The 24,718-nt window shown below is 40.4% G+C and overlaps 1 long non-coding RNA gene across 3 annotated transcripts; it reads right to left on the reverse strand.

Annotated features, from left to right (window-relative positions):
* Positions 1-19,064: 19,064 nt before the first annotated feature.
* On the reverse strand, positions 19,065-24,455 carry LOC114017330 (uncharacterized). 3 transcript variants are annotated; one of them, XR_008731624.1, is made up of 4 exons: positions 24,356-24,449; positions 23,760-23,888; positions 23,028-23,150; positions 19,065-20,660 (listed from the first exon to the last, which is right to left on the reverse strand). It is a non-coding gene; the product is annotated as an uncharacterized LOC114017330 (long non-coding RNA). The 3 variants fall into 3 exon arrangements; XR_003562317.2 differs by lacking the exon at positions 19,065-20,660 and having other exon boundaries at positions 22,730-23,150; positions 23,760-23,838; positions 24,356-24,455; XR_003562318.2 differs by lacking the exon at positions 19,065-20,660 and having other exon boundaries at positions 22,730-23,150.
* Positions 24,456-24,718: the final 263 nt, after the last annotated feature.

Consider the following 24,718-nt stretch of genomic DNA (forward strand, 5'->3'; position numbering starts at 1 on the left):
GACGCCAGAGCCAGGATCGGTGGCGCGGAAGCTCCCTCCGTCCTGAACTGCTGCAGCAGTTAGGAGCAGCCGAAAAGCTGTGGCCGAGTACGAGCGTGTTTATGCAGCATGTTGCACAAAGCGCCTCTCATTTCTTTGCCCTTTGTATGTGATGAATCAGTTAGCCTAATAGTGTAGGCTACTACTTTTTAATTGAAACAGCAGTAGTCATCCTTCCTAATATTTCGCATAAAGCCCAACAAAAACCTTTTGGTCAGACAGGATACTTCAGGAATCGCTCCATCGTGCAGCTTCATAAGGCTTCAACAAGGTTTGAAATGGGTTTTAAGCTTTTTGATGCCATAAACGGCCAAGCATTTCACATGAAAAATCGTAACGTGATTTTCAACAGGAAACCAAAGATGATTATTTTAGCTTGACCAAGTAAGAACCTATGGACATACATATACCCCAAGCGCTTTAAAATTAGAGACTGCTTAGAAAGCGAGATGTATAGGAAAAATCAGAGCTCTTATACTGCATCATTAATATATATTGGAAAGCAACACCTTTAGTGTAGTGCAGTGCTTTAAGAAGGAAAAAATGGTAGTGAGGAAGTGATAAAAATGGGAAGCAAGGCTTCATAGGGAAATGGCAATTTATCTTGAACAAAGAAGAAAAATGACATGCATCGTAGCAAGCAAGAAGGAAAACAAAGGGGAACAGGAAAGACAAATTCCAACATTCATTAGGATTGTGTACAGGATATATTTTTCTAGTGTGTTCTATTGCATAGCATTATGTAATTTTGTTAACAGTCAAAATATAGGACCTGCACTCTATTTGTAGACAAGCTGTGGCAACACAGTTCAGTTGCTAAGCACTCCTCAAGAAAAAAACCTGATATACTGAAATGCCCACTGGCCGTTTTAAAAGTAGAGATGAAATGCTGGAGGTGCACAGACGTGCACACACCTACAAAGGGTGTTTTATCTTAATATGCCCCTGGGAAATTAAGTTTCCCCAGACAGAAATAAAACCAAGCTCCTTGCCTCACTTTAGAAATTGCGATATAATTCACTGGTGGGGGAGCAAAGCCTGGAGGAGGAGAGAACACTGCTGACGAGCTAGGCAGTTCTGGTTACATCACATCAGTAAACTCACACGTCTCACTCCAGCCAATTGGAGTACTCTGCACGATCAGCTCCAGAGAAGTGGTTGTACATAGACCACAGTCTGAAAAAAAAAAAAAAAAAAAAAATCTGATCTGCAAGACTTTTACTGGGAAAAATACCATGCAAGGACTCCTGCTGACTGTCACAGCTCAGTCTTAAGTTTGCAGTAACAGGGAACATACTTTTATTCCCTCCAGTGCCTTTTGTTCCCCACTAGAGTTGTATTTCTTCTATTACAAAGAATGTTGATTAACATTGTGTAGCAAGCAAAACCATTAAAGATCTGAGACATGTTATGTACCCGAAGCCAAAAATATTTTACTATACAGTACACAATGTTAATTTTTAAAACAGCACATGCTAGAGAACTTCCAAGTATTGAGACCTTCCACATTCAGGAAAATCGAGCTTAGTGCATTCCAAAGCCTCTATATGTAATGTAGCACAGTTATGAGAAATTTTATTAACATTGATTTACTATTTTATTCATCTTGGGATTTATAGGCACAAAAAGAATGAATTAGAAGATTTTTTGGCTCAGCCATGAAAATCAAACATTCTTCCAATAATTACTACACCTTGGTCCTCTAACCACTAAACATTAGATAAAACAGGATTTTTTTATAAGAATTAATAAGTTTAAATGCATTTGTCTACATTGGCAATAAAAATGGACTTCCTTAAAGAATAGTTGGGAAAAAAATCTGGCTTCAGTCTGTCGTTCTTTTTGGCAGTACTCATCATGGCAGAAGGGTAAAAAGAATGCAGAAGAGCATTTCTTTGCTCTTACATTTCAGGCATTAGTCTCCTCTCGGCAACCACTTTTTTCTCCTCAGTCTAGGTCAGGGCTCTGGCCATGTTTGCGTTTTGGTAGGGGAGGGTTTTAGAGAAGGGGTGTGTGAGAGGAGAAGAAGGAAGCAGGGAGGAGGACTTTGCTACTAGTGTAAAAAACTGCGTCTCCTCGCCTGTCAGCGTTTCTGATAAAAGGATGTGTAAGGATATTCCATAGTGGCAGTATTTTTCCACACAGATTATATTAAATCTGTTTTTCCTGTGGCTCTCAATGCACATTTATCTACATACAAGCTTTATATGGGAGATAGTAAGCATTGAGATTGACAGAAAACACACAAAAATTGAGATGTAGGAGTATTTTGGCAGAGAACTGTGGTGGAAGTTGTACAGTGATGGCAAGGTGAGACAATTTTACTTGAGCATACACTGAGGGCAAGAGGATTTCCATGGGCTGGATACTCTTTTTATAGTTTCTGACTTCTGAGCCACTTCTTAAACCATTAGGCATTGCCTGCCCACACAGCAGTTCCAGCTTGGCCTCATTTACGCAACAGAACTCCTTGCTAAGGATATTTCGGTTATCCACCAGAGGAAAATGTTATTTCTCAGTTTTAGACAGTAAAGATTACGAGGAAAGCATGAAATACAGATCTGGTGAGTTCAGTTATTAATTTAATGCAGAGGACCACTGGGAAAAAATAAAGCCCAGAGTTATAAAGTAATTGCCTGATTTTTAACTAGTGTGCTGCCTGTGTGCTCCCCTCCTTAGCACAGAGTTAGAATGACAGCTTACATTTCCAAAAGGAGAGGTGTGGAGGGATGCCAGGAACTCATTCCTGGGGACCTTCCGCACAAGTATCTGTGTAAATTAGGGACAATTGATTTCCTAACTTCTGCTGAATAAAACAAAAGCATTTTTATAAATTGTAGAGCAATTGGTATATATAATTACTCCCACCATGCACTTTCATTTAGAAGTATTTGGGTCAATTTTTCCCTGTTTTTTGCTTGTACAACAAATCAAGCCTAATTCCTACCAAAAAAACTCCAGCTTTCAGGCAAAATATTAAATCCAAAGCAAGCAAGCAAACAAAACAAGCATCAGTTTTAATCTTGCAACACTGAATTACTAAAACAACCACAAAACAAAAACAGGCCTGTGCTTGGAAGGGGAGACAGTCCACAGTACACTTAAGAATCTATCCAAATTCTCACATGGACCCAACCACTTTTCTTTCTGAATGTTATTAAAATAGTTCTCATTTCTTTTCATTGACCTGAAGAAGGTTCTCCACATGATTGTTTTCAATAAAGTTCAAACTAATTAAATTAAAAATAAAGCAAAGGAGACACTGTGGCCCAGAGTAGCAGAATTTATTAATGATTTTTTCAGTAATTCATCCACTGTGCTTTGTGGTCCGTCAGGTTTCAAGGGTAGCTGTTCATTTCAGGAGCCACTGTGAATATATTATCCATAAAGCAGGACATCAAGAAAGGAAATACCGCAGAAAGCCCTCTAACGCACTGATGAAACATCAGAGAGACATGTTAATCTGGGCTAGTAAACCTTCTAGTTTCTTTGACGTACAGAGATTTGTGCAAACCCTAAAGTCAGTTTCCCTTCACCTGTGCAGTTTACTCATTTATAATGATTTGGTTTCCTTTTTGTATACCAGAACTTGTGAAAGAAGTGGGATGTGAACCTCTGTTGCTCTGCAGATCATTAGAGTTATCAACATTTCAACCACCTTTTTCCAAAAGAAAATTGCGGACATTATTAGTCATTGGGGGTGAACTTAAGATGCTTAAGCACGTGAATAGGTCTGCTTTTGAGAATAACACTGTTGTATAGCTCTAGGCTAAAAGCATACTAGCTTACAATAGCTCAGTAAGTCATGCAGTTATTTATTACCCTTTTGAAAAAACTCCTGCTCCTCCCTAAAGAGATTATAGAAATGAGGAGGGGCTGTTGTGCAGCACTGATTACACAAAATGAGGATAGTCTTTGGACCTTCTTTTGAATCCTGTATTATTATTAGATACCACTCCAATAATGAAGCCAATGTATTCTTATGAGCACATCCACGATTCCCTACCAGCCTCAATTTAGATTTAAGTGTATGCGTCCCGGCTTGAAATGCTATTCATATGCATGAGCTTGAATTTCAAGCGTATGAGCAGATAGGTGGCAACAGGAGGATGTTAGGAGCTCTGGGCCAGGTTTCAGAAACAGGGCTTGTAGCTCAAAGTGAAGACATAAACTTTTCGAAAAGAGCAACAGCACCATCAGCTTAACTGTTTCATAAGCGTATTACACACCTTTGATACCTAGCACGTTTTTTAAAGCCCTGAAGTAAATACTGTAATTTCTCAGGTTTTGTTTATACCCAAAAAAATGAGGTTCCCAGCTTAACCTCTTTAAAGAAAAAGGTGTAAGCATGGAATACACATGGAGAAGTCACTACAAAATAAGTGAGAGGTTAGCTACTTCTTTCATCCAAGCTACAGGTGTAACAGACTCTTTGAGGTGTTCTAACTAATTTTGACCTGCAAATTTCTCATTATGTACTAACCCGTTAACACCCACGTTGACTTCTACTGTTGCTTGGCTTCTTCTCAAGGTAAGGTATAAGCTGGAATTTCTTCAGTCAAAAAATGTTCTATGTCTGAATGGTGAGGCAGAGCAGGTTTGCTGATGGCACACAACTGGGAGGAGTGGTTGACACTCCAGAGGGTCAGGCTGCCATCGAGAGGGACAAGCTGCCATCCAGAGGGACCTGGACAGGCTGGAGAAATGGGCTGACAGGAACCTCACGAAGTTCAGCAAGTGGAAGTGCAAAGTCGTGCCCTGGGAGGAGCAGCCCCCAGCACCAATATACACTGGGGGATGCCCACCTGGAACACAGCTTTGAAGGAAAGGACCTATGGGTCCTGCTGGACACCAAGTTGAACATGAGCCAGCAATGTGCCCTTGCCACAAAGAAGGCTGGTGGTATCCTGGGCTGCATTAGGCAGAGTACTGGCAGCAGGTCAAAGGTAGATCCTACTGCACTGGTGAGGCCACATACTGAGTACTGTGTCCAGTTCTGGGCTCCCCGGTACAAGAGAGACAGGGACATACTGGAGAGAGTCCAGAGAAGGGCCATGAAGATAATGAAGGGACTGAAGTGCCTCATATATGAGGAAAAGCTCAGAGAGCTGGGAATGTTCAGCCTAGAGAAGAGAAGGCTCAATGACGATCTCATCAATGTATATAAATACCTGAAGGGAAGCTGCAAAGAGGAGGGAGCCAGGCTCTTGCAGTGATGCCCAGTGACAGGACAAGAGGCAGTGGGCACAAACTGCAACACAGGAGGTTCCCTCTGAACATCAGAAAAAACTTTTTTACTATGAGGGTGACCAAGCAGTTGCACAGGTTGCCTAGAGAGATGGTGGAGTCTCCATGCTTGGACATACTCAAAAGCTGGCTGGGCATGGTTCTGAGCAAGCAAGCCTAGGTGGCTCTGCTTGAGCGTGATGGTCAGACTAGATGTCCTCCAGAGGTCCTTTCTAATGTCAGTGCTGTGATTCTGTGATGTACAACAGATACATTTAAAGGACATTTTACTCCATTCTGTTCATCTTAGTTTTTATTTACTTGATTCACAATTCTTTATGAAAGCAAAACATAGTGCCCAGGTAGGACAGATGACCTACAGGTTAGCCAGCTAAGGACCTAATTCCATATCCCCTTCATATTTTTTCATCAGAAAGGGTAAAATACTACGTAACTGAAATTCTGGCATTTCACGTCACTGAAACCTAGTTCCCTATATGCAAATTCCATATAAGCAAGATGGTAAGACTTCCATTACCAGCATTTTGTGCATTGACTTCCCAGTAACATAGGCAGAATTGTTCTTGCATCAACAAACTTTGGATACTGGAGTGAGGCTCAGCTACTTCTACCAGGAAAAAGGAAAGGAGCTGGGTAAACTTAGTCCAGCTGTTTCTAGAGGATGGTGTTGGAGGGGTGGCAGTAGAAATTGCTAGTTATTGGGTGACAGCCATTAGCACCAATATTCTATATGTCAGACCATCTAAGAACATAAATTTGATCAGTATCAGCTATGAAATACAGCACATTGTGCAGAGACGGTGTTGATTCTGGAAGGATAGCCAATACCAGATCCAGTATAAATTTACTGACATAATCAGCCATTACCTCAGTCATTCAACTTGCCAGTGCAAATTTTAAGCAGCAAGATGAATTTATACATACTAGAGTGGGGATTTGTCATGTGGCCATAGCATTTTCCTTACAGGCAGCTGCTATAGGCAACTGCTGACTTTGCCTACAGCTAGAGCTTGCATTAAACATGAGTTTTAAAGGCAATTTGCAAGACCATGTTCTTGCTCACACTTCTCTGAGTACCATCACAAGAGCAAAGCCAAGCACATTGCTAGCCTTTGTTCCATGTTCCCTTACCCTCCCCACAATTTTAAAACAAAAGCATTTAAATCCAATTCCAAGCATTGAAATCGTATAAACAGTGCTTGTTCTAGCCTGCTAATTCTGACAGTCGTGTATTACATGGAAGCTGCAAACCATATAAATGTAATTTCTTTGCAGCGTTGCCCCTGAAGGCCTCAAAATGTTTATTCTACGATTTATACAGCAAATTTATCACAAAGATGTATACAGGTGTATGCATGCCCAACATTTAAGGTCATTACTTTTTTTATTCTTTATTTTTTTCATTTCCCCAAAGGCTCAAACATTGAAGGATAGTGTCTTTTGTAGTAAGGGACTCTGTTTATGGTTACAGGTCTATTATAAAGAGTTAGAAAGAAATGTTACATCTACTGGATGAGACTGGATTTTGCCAGAAATAGCAGCAGACTTACAGAGAGGAATCCCTTTTCATCCCTCACAAGTTCTTTCCTATGAAGTTTCTTAATCTCACTGTTGCATGAAATATTCATCATAGTTTTCGTCTCAAACACCAGCTTTCTCTTCCTGGACCATCCAAGAACAGGGGCATGTGCTTAGTGTCTTCATTTTGATACGGAGTGCACCTGGCCTGTCTGCTTTCAAAACATTTCAAGACAATTTCAAAATTGTCTGTGCTCAGGGTATGCTAGCATCTAGTGTCTCTTAACTGTGTTTAAGCAGTTGATGGCAAAATTGAATTTTTCTGCAATTACCCATTGTTCAATCTTATAACTTTCACAACCAATATGAGTTCTTACCAGCCCAACAGAAGATCTATCTAGAACCCAAACATTACTCTCTGATTCAGATTTCTCTCTCATTTGCCAAGGCACTGGGCTGCTCATGAAAGAAGAATGCATCCAACAAAAACATTGGATTTTCTCCCTCCTCCCAGGACTTTTGCTCAAGACTGTACATGAAATTCCCTCTTCAGGCAAGAATATTTCTTATATATACATGGCAACAGGGGCTGTGTTGAGAATTAACTTCCTCGTGTCAGTTATTTTGGCAATTAAGCAAATAAAATATTGAACAGAGAAGAGGTATCTGTGACTTCAGCCTGCTGTCTGAATGACGGGCATCTACTTGCCTTTAGATGAGTACAAATCCAAGAGAGATGCAGACATTCTTTTGAAACAAAGTGGTGTTTATTTTGGCTGGTTGTGTCATTAGAATAAAATCATAGAACAATAGAACTGTTTAGGTTGGAAGAGACCTTTAAGATCAAGTCCGATCATTAACCTTGCACTGCCAAGTCCACTGCTAAACCATGTCCCTAAGCACCACATCTACATGTCTTTTAAATACCTCCAGGGGTGCTGACTCTACCACCTCCCTGGGCAGCCTGTTCCAGTGCTTGACAACCCTTTTGGTGAAGAAATTTTTCCATATAGCCAACATGAACCTCCCCTGACACAACTTGAGGCCTTTTCTTCTTGTCTTATCGCTTGTTATCTGGGAGAATAGACGACACCCACCTCACTACAACCTCCTTTCAGGAGTTGTAGAGAGTGATAAGGTCCCCCCTGAGCCTTCTTTTCTCCAGACTAAACAACCCCAATTCCCTCAGCCACGCCTCACAAGATTTGTGCTCCATACCCCTCATCAGCCCCGTTGCCCGTCTCTGGACACGCTCCAGCATCTCAGTGTCCCTCTTGCAGTGAGGGGCCCCAAAACTGAACACAGCGTTCGAGGTGCAGCCTCACCAGTGCTGAGTACAGGGGACAATCCCTTCCCTTGTCCTGCTGGCCACACTGTCTCTGATACAAGCCAGGGTGCTGCTGGCCTTCTTGGCCACCTGGGCACTGCTGGCTCATGTCCACCCAGCCATCAGCCAGCACCCCCAGGGCCTTTTCCCCCAGGCAGCTTTCCAGCCGCTCTGCCCCAGGCCTGTCACATTGCATGGGGCTGTTGTGACCCAAGGGCAGGTCAGATTAATAGGGCTGTAGTTTTCCAGATGCTCCTTCTGGCCAGTCTTGTATATGGGTGTCACTTTGGCTAACTCCACTCTTCTGGGACATCCCTGGTTAGCCAGGACTGCAGACAGATGATTCAAAGTGGCTCAGTGAGCACTTCCACCAGCTTCCTCAGTACCCTTGGGTGAATCCCATCCGGCCCCAAAGATTTGTATCTAAATGGTGTAACACACTGCTGACCATTTCCCTTGCATTATGGGGGCTTCATTCTGCTATCCTTCTTCAAGCTCAGAGGAGTGGGTATTGAGAGAACAACTGGTCTTACCATTAACGACTGAGGCAAAGATGGCATTATGTATATGCCTGCCCTCATATCCTTCTAAATGCTCATATTCTTCTAGTGCTCAAAGACACATAACCCTCAGCCTTTGTCACCTTGTTTCCCCCATCATCCAATAAAAGACCCAGCACTTCTCCGTATTGAACCTCATACAATTGGCCTCGGTCCATCGGTCCAGCCTGTCCAGACCCCTCTGCAGAGCCCTCCTGCCCTCAGGCAGAGCAACACTGCTGCTCAGCTTGGTGTCATTTGCAAACTTGCTGAGGGTACATTCCATCCTCTTGTCAAGATAATTGATAAAGATATTAAACAGAACTGGATAGGAATTGTTGTTAATTTTAAATCGTTATTCTTTTTTAAACTCTAATGTAACATTTTTCTAGACAAAATGTAACAAACAGTGCTTTTGATTAGCAAGTGTTCTTTGCTATTTTTAAAGTTCCAAATGACATGGAGTTTTTCACGGTGAGAATTTTTATTTATTAAGATTCGTTTGTTAAGGTTTGTTTTAAAAGACTTGATGTTTAAAAAAATTTTTATTGGCAAATACTAGAAAAGAACATTTTTGAGCTGCTTTGGGAAGGGCAAGAGTAGATACCTACCTAGCCTTGGGCCACCCTTGTGTAGTACACACTTAATGGCTGTACAAAATGAGGAGAGCAAAGGGAAGTTATGTTCCTAAGTGCAAGGGATACAAAGCCCCCAAAAGTGGTCTGACTTCTCCTGGTCCACCAGGCACACAGAGTAGGACAGAAGAGACCGTACACATTCCCCCCATGTCTCTCCACACTGAAGGCAGAATTACACAGTCAGATAGGAGACAGTGCAGCAACCCATTAATAATAAATCAGACACATGGTATGGTGGAGGGAGGGAAACTAGGGGAGAGGGAAATAACCAAAACCAAATGAGAACTGACTGATTTGGAAGGAGACTTTCTGGGCGCTCCAGAAATGTTTCTCACAATGTTGGCCATTTGAAAAGCTCAATGCCTTGGCATGCAAGGTCAACAACAAAAAATAAGGAGGAATTTGTATTTTAATGCTTAATCTACCCCTCAAGAGTGCATCAAAAAGTGTGTTTCATAGCTGTAACAAGGTAAATATGGTCTTCTGGTACCTCTGGTCCTGACTGGTAGCTGGAACTGGGTGCTGCTGTTCAGATAATGTTGCTATAAAAACCATCACTGTCAGTATTTGAATCTTCACCTGTATGTTTCAGAGGTCAGAGAGGGCTCAGGTTTAGAGTCGCTGTAAGCATCATGAAGAACCATAAGCTAATCTTACAAATGTAACTAACTTAACCTGTAGGCATTTTACAGTAAATTTGTCTCTAGAGTTATACCTGTATGGGAGTCTCATGGCAACTGGGTGATAACTTCCTGCATGTGCCACAATGCCATCGGTTATGATTAAAGCCTTAATTAGCTGCTTATTAAAGTTTATTCTTAAGCAATACCAAATTTCTACTGATCTTTTGTAGGGCACCTATTAAAAACACCAGTTACAGTTTTTAAAGCACCTTTTGCTTAAAAATTGAGAGAAAATCTGATTAAGTAATGGGTTCTACCACCAAAACTGATGGTCTAACTGCCCTCAGTGTTATCATGCTAAGCTGTACAACACTTTGAGCTTTCAACACTTCCATTAGAGAAAATCATTTTAAAGCAACACTGGACTGTTCACTGGAGGTCAGGCATTGCCTGTGCCACCCCTGCCCCCACCGCCCCCCCCCAAAAAAAAAAAAAAAAAAAAAGAAAAAAGAAATGTCATAACAACTGCCAGATAGGTCAGCTCCCAGTTATAAAGCACACACCAAAACTTCTTCCCCAGAATTATAAGCAGTAGTGACTAGTGACTAAGGGTTGGGAATGACAGATGAGGAAAAAACAGGGAACACATTAATACAATTCATAGATAAACATATTAAATTAGTAAAAATTACAATGAATATTTGCAAATTTCAGTACATGTATCCCAAGAGAAACAAACAGAACAGCTGCTTAATTGAAAATAAAATTAATGAAAAATAATTCCCTTTTCCCCAAAAGCACAAGACCATATCGTTAGCATTGTTAGCGTGTTATTATGAATCATTATTTTAATAAAAAGCAGAGCTGAAGTGGATTTTTTTGTTTATTGTAAACCACCTGTACTTTATCACATCAGCGTAACACATTAGGTGTGTCATTATTTATCTTGTTCTACCATAAGCAAGCTCCATATATTTTCAGGCTTCAGTGAGTTTTGCTGGCATGCTGTATCAAGAAGATATTTCAAAAAAACATTCTGGCTTTCCTCCATTTCCAAAATGCTCCTTGCAAGCCTTTTTTTACGCTCACAGCTAAGCTGGGCTTCATGGATGCTTGGAACATTTTAAGGGCAAATCCTGCTAAGGGCAGACTAACTACCTAGTAAGGGTAAAGAAACACAAATCAGATGCAATCAAATAAAGCTGACTAACAAATTACTGCCTGTCAGGTAGCCACAATAGCAGTCAACTTTTGCTGCTTTTTGCCAGCTTTTTTCAAATTAAGGCATGTTAATGCAAACCGTTTCACTGAAGTGGTTCTGCCTCTCAACTGCAGAAGGCCAAGTTCACATGTGCAAACTGACAGGATTAGTTTAGCCCTGGGGAGGCAAAATCTCAAAACTTTTCTTACTCCATAATGGTCAGTTGTGTGCTGACAACCAAAAGCAATGTTTGCCAAACTGTTTTCCAGCTCCTTTCCCAGACACACTTTGCTATGTAGCCCTCCCACCTCCCTGTCCCCCAACCACTCGTGATTGTGTTCCAGCTCCGCCTGCAGCAGTAACATAAACAATCATTTTTGCACTTATTTTTCATTGCAATCCTTTCTCGGAAGGTAGAGCGCCCTGTCATTTTGGGATATACTCCGGGTTTGTATATGTCACGCGATGAACCATACTGCAGCGACTTGTGCTTGCACTGAGTGAACTAACACTGAGAATAGAAGCAGTATTTCAACACTGGCATAGCTATGTGTGCAGGGCACTTAACCTTGCTGAAAAGGCAGGGTTTGTGTTAGTCTCTCCATTTACAAATAAGCTCTCCACGTATTATGTTGCTTTGGCAACATGATGCTCAACTAAACTATGCAGATGTTCTAGCCTTCTGTAACCTACCACAGCAATGGATAATGCTGAGAAGATATGTCCTGTGTGTTGATGGTCTAAGGAGAGTGTCATGACATACTAGACGTATAGCTTCTGTAGCAATTTAGTCTGTATTTGCAAAAATAGAGATGCAACCTGTTTAGGAAGAGTAGAAACTTGTCTGGAAACTCTCTCAGAGCAGCTAATAAATTTACCCTTACAGCCTTTCATAAGACAGCTAGATGAGTGCACAGTATTATACTTCTGAAGGAAGAGGCTAAGTAAGAGACTGTTTCCTTTACAGTGATTAAATCTTATGAATGAGCTATTAGATTGTTTGTAGGATTACTTTGTAGCAGTTAAACAAGAGGAACTGCTAATAGCCTCAAAAAGGAGAAAAGGCATTACAGACACTGCCTCTATGCATCATACTAGCTGTACAGCTTATAAAATTGTAAATTATAGGTCTGATGCTCTTTCACAAAATTCCGTATATAACCACAGGTATAATTTGGATAACCCTGAGCCTTCCTAGGGAGGACAGCAAAATTATAGGAGCTCGCTTTGCATCCCTGTCCCTATTTTTACTGGCCATAATCACCATCTGCTACAGGACATATAAAAAGGAATACCAGAGTCACGTCCCAGGTATTGGCTCACAGTCTATTCTGCTTTTGTTCTTTTAGGGCTGGTTTCCAGGTGCACTCACTATACTGGAGACAGTACCAAATGAGCCCTTTCTCTTACTGCAACATCTGTTTGTCAGGCAGCCAGTATCTGAATTCAATATTTCCTGAAGAATGATGCTTTGGGGCTTATCGACAAGTCAGCAGGTGCTGCTTTTGCTCAAGAAATGTGTCTGGACAGATGAGGTTCACAGCCAATTCTCCTCGTTTCCCATTGCTTATCAACCAAATTTAAGCATCAGCCTCTGTGATCAATACCAATGTTACCTTGTTAAATGAAACAGGAGGGCAGAGGGGACTGTACATCTTACCCATCCAGCAAGTCCTGAGGCACCAGCGTGCAGCTCTGTGACTCGTCTGACCTCTAGATGCAATGGCGTGGGACGCATGCCCAAATGCACACAGCTCCACGTCAGCTGCAGTGCCTGATGCTTCCCCCTAGCCAGATGCTTCTGAGGATCCACAGCCAGACCATGGGGAACGTGAGCTGCAGGAACACTGAGGGGGAATATCAGCAGTGGTTCCAGCCTCTGACACTACAGTAAACCACCTTTGGCTCAAAGCATTTTAGTCTGCTCATTGCTAAGTACTACTAGCATCTTATAAACTGTTTCTTTACTACTTGCACGTAGAATAATTTATTTTATTGTAATTAATCTAAATCCAACCAAAATGTATGCAAATGCAGTAACCTGGGGCTGTCTTTCACACACTGTGTCTCATACTATAATGATCTGAGAGGCACCTTTAGCCTCTGAGACCAACAGGAAAAATTTGCCCCTCACTCTGCTCTGGACTTTGTGCCACTGATCACAAGCTTGTAAGTGTGAAAGTTCACCTGGTTTCAGTCCCCTTCTCCCTCCATTTACCTAGCCCATACTTAATTGGTTTGTCAGTGAGAGTGGGAGACAGCATTGAAAGCCTTCCCTCAAGGTAGGCAATATCCACTGCTCTCTCCTCACTCACTAAGCCAGTCACTTCATTGTAGGTGGCCCTCAGTTTGTTCAGACATGATCTCTCTTTAATAAACCCATGCTGGCTACTCCCAGTCTCCTTCTTGTCCTTAATATTTTGGAAATGGCTTCCAGAATTATTTTCTCCATCACTTTCCCAGGAACTGAGGTAAAGCCTGTCATTCCAATAAAGCTTTGAAACTCAGTTTGCAAGCATCCTTGATTGCGACAGACATCACACTCAGCTTATGTTAGAAGCAAATTTAATTAAACAAAGTTTGTGTATCTTCTTTTTAATAGAAATCCCACAGATAATCATTTCACCACACTATTTATTCAATAACTCCTTATAATTTACAGAAACATCCCATCTAGCTACCATTTAACATGGGTGTCTGATAGAAAGTTTCTTTCCTACTTTATGTGATGTGCGCATCTCCTCAAGCAGTTGAACTCTACTAGTGTTTTCAAAACCATGAAAATATTATGTTCAAAAGTTATGTATTAGACTAAAAAAACCCAAGAATTTGGCAGCAGAAAATGGTTTTATGACAAAGCAGAAGCTTTCACTAAATAGCAGCTGTTTGTACTGAATTCTACTACATCCTCCATATATTTCTATATGTAGAAAATGCATTTTGTTTCAGATTTCCCAATGAAAGAGACAACCAACTGTCTTGTTTGCACTTACTTTCTTACAGAGTAACTGTAAAAGAGTGTAAAGGCAGTTTTTCAGGCAGCCTTCTAAAATGTGCCCACCTGCACTTGCAGAAAAGTTCATCTACGGATTTAAAATTGATGGTTAAATGCATGTGTGCTTAATTGATATGTATAATATATATGTATTCACTGAATTACTACGCATATAATCACGTATGTGTGAACACCAATTGCAATATACAGATAGCTAAGAAATAAACATAGAAACCACTGGAAGAATTTATATGGCATTTCATAGACTTAAACAGTGGCAGTTTACTAGAAGGTTGTTTGCTCCCTTATTCACAATGCCAAGGAGAGCATAATTATGCAAAGAAAAAAAAATTGTTCTGGAAAAACTTTATCTAGGGAAAATATATTGAGAGGGATTCTTGTGTGGCTACCAAATTACCATTTCAAATGTAATTATGAGAACTAGATTTCTCTGTACTGGTAACTGACTCCAAAGATTAAGACACTGTTTCCTCACTGATAAGGAAATTAATTAAAATAATAAAAGCAATCCTGTTAGCTCAAGTGCTTGCAGTCTTTGAATCTGGACCTGAAAGACGTCAGCTTGTGCCTTGATTTTCTAGGTTTAAGATTTTGTGCAGTGTTTGCAAGCATTCCCAAATTCATTGTAGCCAGGTTTCTAAACAAAGAATAGTGAGATTAACACACCTATAATACTTTTATTGCTATGTGTATATAAAATGGGGGGAAAAAATAGAGTGAAAACCAGATGTTTTGTTCTCACGTTTGTCTAATTCACAAACTGTTTCAAAGGTTCATGATTATTTTATTTTGTTCTGGAGTAATGTATGATAAATAAGTGTAAAAACTGATTATCAATTCCTGCAATAATCAGTGTAATATTTATTCTCATGCTGATTGCTGTTTTCACTTCATCGGGGCTTCTAGCTGCATTGGATTCATTTGAATGTCACCGAGGGTTAGTGCCCATGACAGATCAAGCCATTTTGAACTGGGCATCGATCAGCTGCATCACCAATGTGAATTTGGCTGCTGTCAGTAGTCTTCTAACATGGCATGCAACTCCTTCCTTGGGAAAATTCATCTGTATACCACTACGGGAAGCTGTTGTAGGGCCTAAAAATACCACTGAAACACTATAGATGAATTGCATGTTGTAGTTTATGAGACTTAAGCCTTTAGGTACAGATATTCCAAAATCCTAGAGAAATTACTCGAAGGCATGAGTGGTTATGGGTCCAGGGAAGGGGCTGGAGGAAGGATTCAAAACGCTCAGGAATGCAGAGCTGAAAGTTCTTGAGGTCATGTCCTTTGCAGTCATATACATTCCAGCATGGTGAAAAAGTTACAAAAACCACAAACTGCTACGCTTGAAATAGTTCTGGCCCTATAGTTAGAGGCATGAAACACATAATTCTACACGTGCAGCTCAACATGGTCAGCACACCTGTTTAGCAGCTCTGAAAATCAGTTCCCTCCAGTGATTCTGAAGTGTAATACGGGTTTTTTTCAGTTCTTACCTGGTGACACTAAAGAAAATTTTGAAGACTAGTATCACATTCCTGTCTGTTTCAAACAGGTCTTACCTGATTTCTTTAAGTTGTCTGAATAAATACAAGAAAACTGAAAATTTTAACAAATGTATTAGTATAGGAATGTGAGAAATTAGTAAAACCTCTAATCCATAAGTCAACTGATTAAGCAGTCAAGCAAATCTCACTTAAGAGAGTTTCTGAATGCTACTGAGTATTTGTTGCCAGACAGGTTATTTCTTTCTGAGGCAAGACTGGTTGGGTTTTTATTTGTATCCTATTCATTAGTGTGTTTGCTAGGTAAAAGTTGCACTTGAAATATTGTGCTCATCATAGTGCCTTGGGCTGTAGGACACACCAAACATTGCCCAAACAATAAAATATCAGGAAAGTCAGAGACCTGACAAGAATTATCAGAAGGAGAAGGAGGAGAAGGAGGCCGTTTTTACAGGTCACACTACCCAATGTAGTATTAGAACTCCAAAACCCAGGACTCAATCAAATAAAAATTATAACTGCAAAATAAAACAGAATCTCGGGGTATTCTCTGGGTATGAGGAGAGATGAACACAGCTCAGAGCAGAACCCATCCTAGAGCAAATGTCAAGCAATGCTGCAGAACAACCCCCTGGTTAAGCTTAATAGCATGAGATCGTGGTTGCAATCACATTGTAAAGTAAACAGCTCAAGATGTTGTGAGAGGGAGGGTAAAAGAACACCTAATAGCTTTTCACACTCCCTCAGAAAAATACAGCAAAGAAGCACCATTGAAAGGGCTTCTTCAGAAGAATGAAATAATCTGCCATTAACACACTTTATAAAGATATGGATATTTAGACAACAGTTGCATCATTTGCAAGAGCCAGTGAGAGCACTGCTATGTCCAAAATGTCTGTATCACCTAAAGAAGAGTTTCTGAGGAATCTGAGACTTGACAGCAAATGCTGCTTCCAGTAGATGGTATATAGGGCACACAATTATCAACACACTTAAAATGCTATTTTCCTTACTGAGAAGGTGTTGATCCCAGACATTTTGCCCGATTTCTCTGCCTTACCACAGCTAGCCAGGGTGATGGCTTTAACCAGAGCTCAGCTGTGAGATTATCTGTTACTGAAAAAAAATACTGGTGGAATGAAAAATCCCATTTTTTACTTACGAAGGATACCTTTCAAATTATTAAGCCAGACTAAAAAATGGTTGGAAACTGAATGAATCAGTTGAGCCACTCTGAATTTAATTAGAGGGAGACTGAGAATTTGGTATGCAGAAGCTTTTATCATCCTGATTTATAACAAGGCAGGAAAAAAATATCAAAAATTTTGACAGAGGACAAGAAATAATTTTTTCTTGAGTATTGTGAGAAAGACCCATGAAATAATGTTGGAGCTATACTGCCAAAGAGTGGGCCAAGGCTTTTGATAATAAGCAAGTATACTTTGTGTAGCTCTTAATTTTATCTATTTACATAAGTATATATATGTATATATGCACACACATACAGAGTCATATGTGTAGTTCCTGCATTATATTTATATGTACAATAATACATATATTACATTTATAAATATATTACTACATTTGCATTCAGTACAACTTATTGTTTTACATAAAGAAATGTATAACCTTCAGGTATATAATGTTGTTTGTTGCTTTCACAATAGCTAGTGGTATCCTGCCCTGCCCCCATCACTGCCCCCCCTGCCTGTGGCAGAAGAGCAGGTAGTGTCAAGAAAGGAGCTGGCAGGCTGCCCCTCGGACTGCTGTTTGGCAGTATTCATAGCCAGGCCAGTGACATGGCCTTGGCTAGTGGAAGTCCTTGTCAGGCTGATGTCCTGCCTGTGGTGACAAGAGGCTCACTGTCACATGCACTGCACATGTTGGATATTTTAATTTCTTTCAGCCTCCCAGAGCTGGAGATCTCTACTCCTATCTTCGGCTGTGGGAAGGGAAGCCTACTGAGGGCCATGGCACCTAAGGTGGCAAGCACTGAATCTGTCAGGATGTGCCTCGGTGGAATCGGTTGTTCCAGGCATGCAAAATCCCAACACTGGCTTGTGTGGAGCGTGATGGAGCACTATATGGGGCATCGCCTGTCTGGGCTTCTTTTGCAGAACCATTATGGATGCATTCATTACGTGGGTGCTACAACGTGCCAGAGAGGGTGTCAGGGACTGGGCAGTGCACTCAGCCAAGGACTTTGGTCAGTCTGGGATGTTTAAGAACAAGAAAGATAAAAAAAAAACAAACAGAAGGGAGCACTTTTATGATTCCTTCTCACAAATTTCCTCTTTTAATGAAGCAATGAGACCTTCTCTTTTGTTTTTAATTTCTTTTCCCACTGTTTCTCTCTTGCAGTCTCTTTTAACTCACTAGACATCACATCTGTTCACCGTGTTCATAGGCTAATGCCATCTACAGGTTATTGCCAATGCCTGCAGATTCTTCACATCCCTGCAAGTTCTACCTGTGTGACCTAGAAATTAATTTATGATTACACCAGAATAAATAACATGCGCCCTTGTACTGCATTATTACATATGAATAAATAAAAAATACTACATTATGGCCCATACTAATAAAAAAAATGCGGGGAAGGGTGGAGAGAGATATGTCACGGTCAGCCTAGGCAAGTCTCTTCCTACTTGTGTGATAAATATTTTCATTATAGTTATATAATCAAATAGAAAATTATAATTAATTATGAATGCCTATCTGAATTAATCTGGAAAAAAAGGAAGCAAAGGACGTCTGGTGCCAAGCAATACAGTTAAGGTTCTTAAAGAAGCCATCACTTTGATTTCTTTGTCACAGTGGTTGCACCATATTCCACTGTGAAGGCCAGAAAAATCACCTCCCTCTCAGGGGTACAGAAGGGACAGTGAGCACGCAGCACCTACTGATACCAAAGCAGAGCTCAGGTATTATTTGTCATTAACCATTGCCGGTGGCCCTGCACTGTTGCAGTACAGCTGCATGCAAAGGTGCTGGCCTGCCTTTCCTTCAAAGAGTGAAGGACTCCAGTAGGGCTCTGCAATGTTAAGGATGGTATTTCTGACGAGATATTTCCAGCTTCAGCATTCGAGCTGTCAAGGCTGTTGTCAGTTCAAAGCAGGCTCTTTTTCCTCTCAAGGCATTACATAACCACCAATTTTGTTTTCCACATTTACCAGAAGCTGCCGGCAAGAAAACAATTCACTGGAGGATATAGCAGTTAAAGTACCAAGGTCTGGCTTTTATTTCTTCTCATTTTTACCTCTTCTTTCTTTTCATCCCCACATGTAGGTGACAAGGAAAAGACATTTATCGTTACATTTCTGATTATACATCGCACATTTAACTTCAGTAACGTAATAAAATTTTGATTCATAACCAAGGAGAAAGAAAGGAAGCATAATTCAGAAGAAGAGTAAAATCTGTTCACTAGAACATGAAAAAGCAGCAATTTGTTGAAAGCTCTGTATCACTTAATGGTACACTAGATTCAGAAGAAATATACTGATGTTTATTTAACATCATCACTTAATTTGTGATCATCTGGGAATATATTTGGTGCTTCACAAAACACATTGCAAAGTAAAACCCTGTTCAAAAGTCAAACAAATCAAAGGCCTTTTTATCATATAGTTGAGACAGCAGTGTGGATACCAAACCTATGCAGTGCTGCACCGAACTTCATTTAGAAAGATGAGGGTTTGTAATGAGGGAAAGGGAAGAACTGCAGCTTTATAACTGGTGTCTGCCTGGGCACTGCAGGATCTCCATATATCAGAGCTCACAAAAGCCCATACTAAAGCTCTGCAAATGGAAGGCTTCAAAATGATTTAGATCAATACAAGCCAAAATAGCTGTATGAGAAGTGTTTTCAGTTCAGAATTGGTGTTACTGCCAAAAAGAAAATTAAAAAAAACAAAGCAAACCAAAGCAAACCAAAACAAACCAAACAAAAAAACAAACAAACAAACAAAAAAACAACAGGTCCCTCAGTATGCTAAATGTCTTCAACCTCCAGCCAAACCTCCAGGAAATTTTAAGCTTTTTTAGGTCCATATACAGGCCTATTGTAAATGATCTACAAGCAACTGTAGACCTTTCACACTCAGGGAGCGCCAATCTCCTTAACAGAACAATGGGAATATGGAGATCTCAAGTCAGGTTTTCTTGTATCATAATTCCCCATGACAGAATATATATACAGAATTGAGTAACATGGGGCCCTGGAAGATATTACAATAAGTATGGCTCATCTTAAATGAGGGGCAAGGAGACCTCTCACTGGGCTCCACGGCAGAGTCTGATAACACCAAAGCACATGGATTATCTTCCTAGCTGGGAACTGCAGCACACAGCACAGCACGTCTTACACCAGATGTCACTGTGCCATGCATGATGAATATCACATCTTCATTACAGTCTTTCCCTGCTAAAATCTGTATATATGTTGTTGCAGCAAAAAGGACCTCCTAACGTTCAGTAAATCTTTTTCCCTATGTTCTGATTACCAAAGCACATTTTCTCTAGACCTAAAGAAGCTGCTAGCATCTTCTTTCCTCCCAGCTGTGCAAGATATTATTGCTTTTTAAAATGAGGTGCAAACTAAAAATGAGAAGATGGTTGTGTCAGGGTTATTTCTGCTTAGAGAAATAAAATTTTGCAACCTCTTTTTCTCTCACTTTTCATCTTCCATTCACATAAGGAAAGCCATACACTTACAGACATGAAAATGGACACACATTCTCCTTTTACAGAGGGCTTAATTTAGTCCTTGAGTATGCACAGAAATCCTCCCTGCAGCAAAGTGATGTCAGACTGTGTGTACCCCTGCAGTATATGGAAATCCTGGTTACCATGAGAACCAGACTGCTGCCTCGCTGAGGTTTCCGCGCACTGCTAGGAAGACATGCCTCCATTTTGCCCCATGGAAGCAGCTCAGCTGCAGGATGCCCTGTGCCAGGCTGGAACGCTCCTGTCAGTGGTCCTCAACTACCTCCAGCTCTGCCACTGAAATGAACGTGTAAAAGTGTCAGATAAACAAGACTACATTTCTGAAGCAACATTCTTCCCAACTATATTTCTTCCCCTCCTCCACCCTGGAAAATATAGCAAGAAGCTGCTTGAACTTGAGGCAGTATTAAGGCACACAACATTTTATTGCATTAGGAAAGAAATCAAAGCTACACACCATAGTGAGGTCTCGGGAGATTTATGTCTCCAAGCAGCCATTTTTCCAAATGCTGCTGCGCATACATACAGCCTTTCTGAGCACAGTTGGAGCAAATACTGCTGTGATAAACTTTGTGCTCCTGAGCTAAATAAAAAGGCTGGCTTCCCTTTTCACTTCCTTGCTAGGGACACAAAACCAGCTTCTTCAGATATAGAAGTGCTTAGAGCTGATCAGTGAAAAAGGGAAATTTTATCTGTTTTCCTCTTCAAATCTCTAGAAAATTCCTTGTGACAAGACACTGAACTACGTAATATGCTTAGGCTGCAATGAATGAAAAGCCTTTATCCCATTCTATAATTAAGAGAAGTATAATGTAGCAAGAGGTAACTAACATTCCTTAGAGGAAAGTGTTATAAGGGAAATAGTTGTGCATATTCCTGCTGGCTAACACAGAACTAAGGGACCAAACAACCACCCCAAAATCAAAGCCTAATGCCCCAAAACTGCTATGTATCAACCTGAGACATAAAAAGACAGGTTTAAATGGCCTGATTTCAACATCTAATTTTTCTTAGTACTCTGGAGAGCGTTTTGGAGCTACAGAAACTGTTTCTTAGTTTCACAGGTAACTGGTACCTCGCATGTGTGCCACTGTAGCCCTGTTACCTGGAGGTATCAGCTCTCTTTTCTCTGAGGAAGCCAATCAATTAGCAATTATGTTAAACTCAGGCCACCTGCTTTTAATGTTTGCTTTACTTGCATGTTTCAGCTTCTTTGTCAGACACGATGTAGGCTTTTGTGCCTGAAATTTTGTCTTTTTTTTTCTAACTGTGTCAGCTAGCATAGAAAAAGATATTAGCTCACTCTTAAAAACCAAACCAAAAAAAAATTTCTTTATTTCTTTTATTTTAACATTATGGGAAGACGAATGCAAAACAGCTGTAAACATGGTTGACTCGGGACTAGTTTTCAAATTTGAATGAGTGGCACAGCAAATTTTTCTGCCTTTGCCCAGTGTTCCTGAACACAGGGCTGCACAGTTCTACATACAGCCAGTAGAGGACAGCGGTGAATACACACACACTATCAAGCCCATCACTCATATTTTATATATACAAAGCAACTTCTCTGTATGAAGTGCTGTGTTTCTTGCCATCTCAAAAGTCAGTTCACGTTTATGAAATCTGTGCATGTCAAAAGAACACAGATTACAAAGAACTCGCAGAACAAATGTAAATAATTATGCTCCATGTATGTGGAGTGTATTTCTTACTTATGCAGAACTCTGCTTAGGTCTCACTCAAAGATCTTGACTTGGTCCTTGTTCAAAAGGCTTCAAAGCTTTTACTAAACAAAAGACAGACCTAGACTGCAAATCCAATAAGCATCTTGCTTATGTTAGGAATGCAGGACAGGCCCCTCAGTGTAATTATTTCTGTTCTTTAATATAATCCAGAGTCCGAGAAGGCAGTGAAGTTGCACAAAAGTTCACAGAGCTGAAGTCTGCATCAGGAGCAGTTGCATTACCCACCTTGTACTACCCACCCTTTCAGGAACAAGTTACAGAAGAATACAGATCTAATCATTTTCAGCTTTTAAAAAAATAATGTTCTATAGTTCCTTTATCTACCTCAGTCTACACTCTATACTTTTAGTGAAAGCTATTGGGATTTCTTGTGCAAGTACACCTGTACCTAAACCCCTGGACTGTGGGTTCACTAAAGTCTACAGCTTATTTTGACATGTAGAAAACATTCATACTTAAAAAAAAAAAAAAAAAACAGCAAAAAAAACCCCAAACCAAAAACCCACAGCAAAAATACTAAACCCCCACAACAAACCAAACAACCAACCCACCCACCCACCCCCCACCCCCAAACTTAGCTGCATGTTCAATGAACAGTGACAGAGCTATAACGTTTTATTGGTACTTATGATTTTATCTGTCATGGCCTTGTGGCCTGAGGTTTTTTAGCGTGGTTTTGTTTTTTGCCACTTCAATGCCAACTTAATTAATGTACAACTGAATTAAAAACTTCATATGATTTCACAACACAGAGTACGCAGGCAAAATATTTTGTGTTTTCCCGCATTTTAAAAATAGTAGCTTGAGGACAGTGTTCATAGAAGTTAAAGGCTATATCAACCAGAAACAACATTTCAATGTTTATGTAAACTCTATTGCATGAGAGAGCACAGCTCACCGATTTCCATCATGTTACATTTTCGAAGTGACATTCTACAAAGCCCTGAAGAAACTACCACATAACAAAGAGTGTCTCCCAGGGTCCAGTCTCTTCAGATTCATCTGCAGCAATACAAAACACCTATTAATGGAATACGTAAAGAGTGCTTGTTTACAAAAGATGATCAGGAAACAATTTCTAAAGACCTTGAAATAAAGTCTTAACTCGTAGGAGTATTTAATCAACAAATATGTTCAAGTGCTTCTCCATGCAAACATCTAGCTCATGTTCTGATCTTTCAGAGCACTGAAAAATATCTATATTAAATTAACACATGGCATATTGAGAGTTGCAATTAATATTTTCTTTTCAGGAAATGGAATATTCACCAGGTACAGAAATAAATGACCCTCTGGTTTGCTTCAGTATATATTTGGATTTTGAGTTTTGCATTAGGTTGCTGTTTGATTCTTTCCAAAAGTGGGACAGTAAGAGTTACAGGATCATCTGTAATTGCAGGAATAGGGGCCTGACAGCAAGCATGGATCGAAGCCTAGGCACTACTGTCTCTACAGAGTGTCTGAAGTCCCAGAGGTCTTGGAATTATGTCAGAATCTGAAATTGCCTTTTAAAAAATACATACATCTCTAGCCTTCACAACTGCAAAGGTAAAGAAAGTGCAGCCAACTCAGTGGCACTAAGTGAGCCTGCAGACAGTCTGAATGAATCAGTCTCAGTATGGTGACCTACCACCAGCATCTCCCGTCCAAGTCTAGTTGCTCCAGGCACTCTTGTCAGCAGCAGACTCTGAACGGCTGGGTGGACGCCTCTTAGAAAAGAACAGAGCACCTAGCCATGTTAGTTTGGTCCCAGTGGAGTCTGCCAAAACATTGAGTTCAAAAGTGTCCATATGACCTCCGAATTAATTTGTATTTACAAGTGGAAGTCATTGCACAATTTTCAATAACTCAGTTTGTCTAAATCACAGGGAAACTATGTGAAAACATTTATGGTTTTTCCTCATCAAGCAATACTTAACAGACAATAGTCACTAGCTAATATATGCTGTGCAGAAGTTTTGCTTGTATCTGTATAAACGATCCATATTTATATCTATAAACTAAGCATTGTTTTCAGATTATTGATACAAAAGGAAAAACCTCTGGCACTGATGCAGAAATCAAGGAATGGCTACACTAATTCTTCCCCAGTTTGAAATCTATCCCATGGCTTCTCTGTACAGCAAGGCAAATACCAAATGCTGTTAAGATTGTCTATCTGTCAACCCACAGGAGCAGAAAAAAAATGCAGTCTTAATGCTCATCTCTTTTTTTCAGTTGACTGACCTGTGAAAGGGGCAGGGGTTGGGGGGACACAGAATTAGCACTTTAGATTTCCCCCTCTTTCTTCTTTTTACTTCTCAAAGAGCAAGGGTGATTGTTTCCTGGAGTGAAAAAGAAAAGGTTTAGTATCTTTATAGCATGAAGAAAATTCACTGAGGCTGTTTGTGAGAAGCAGGAGGAGAGAAGGGGACTGCCTAAATGCAAAGAAAGAGACACTTGCTCTGCCATCTGTTCCCGTGCACTGTCACCAGGCTGCTCTGCATGTAAGAGGCAGCTGCTCCCTTTTCCAAGAGTTAACACAAGATATTGGAAAAAGAACACCCACCCTCCAATTCTGACCATGCCCACAAAGGATCACAGCAAATA

The sequence above is a fragment of the Falco cherrug genome, chromosome 3, assembly GCF_023634085.1.
Source record: "Falco cherrug isolate bFalChe1 chromosome 3, bFalChe1.pri, whole genome shotgun sequence".
NCBI classification, from domain to species: domain Eukaryota; kingdom Metazoa; phylum Chordata; class Aves; order Falconiformes; family Falconidae; genus Falco; species Falco cherrug.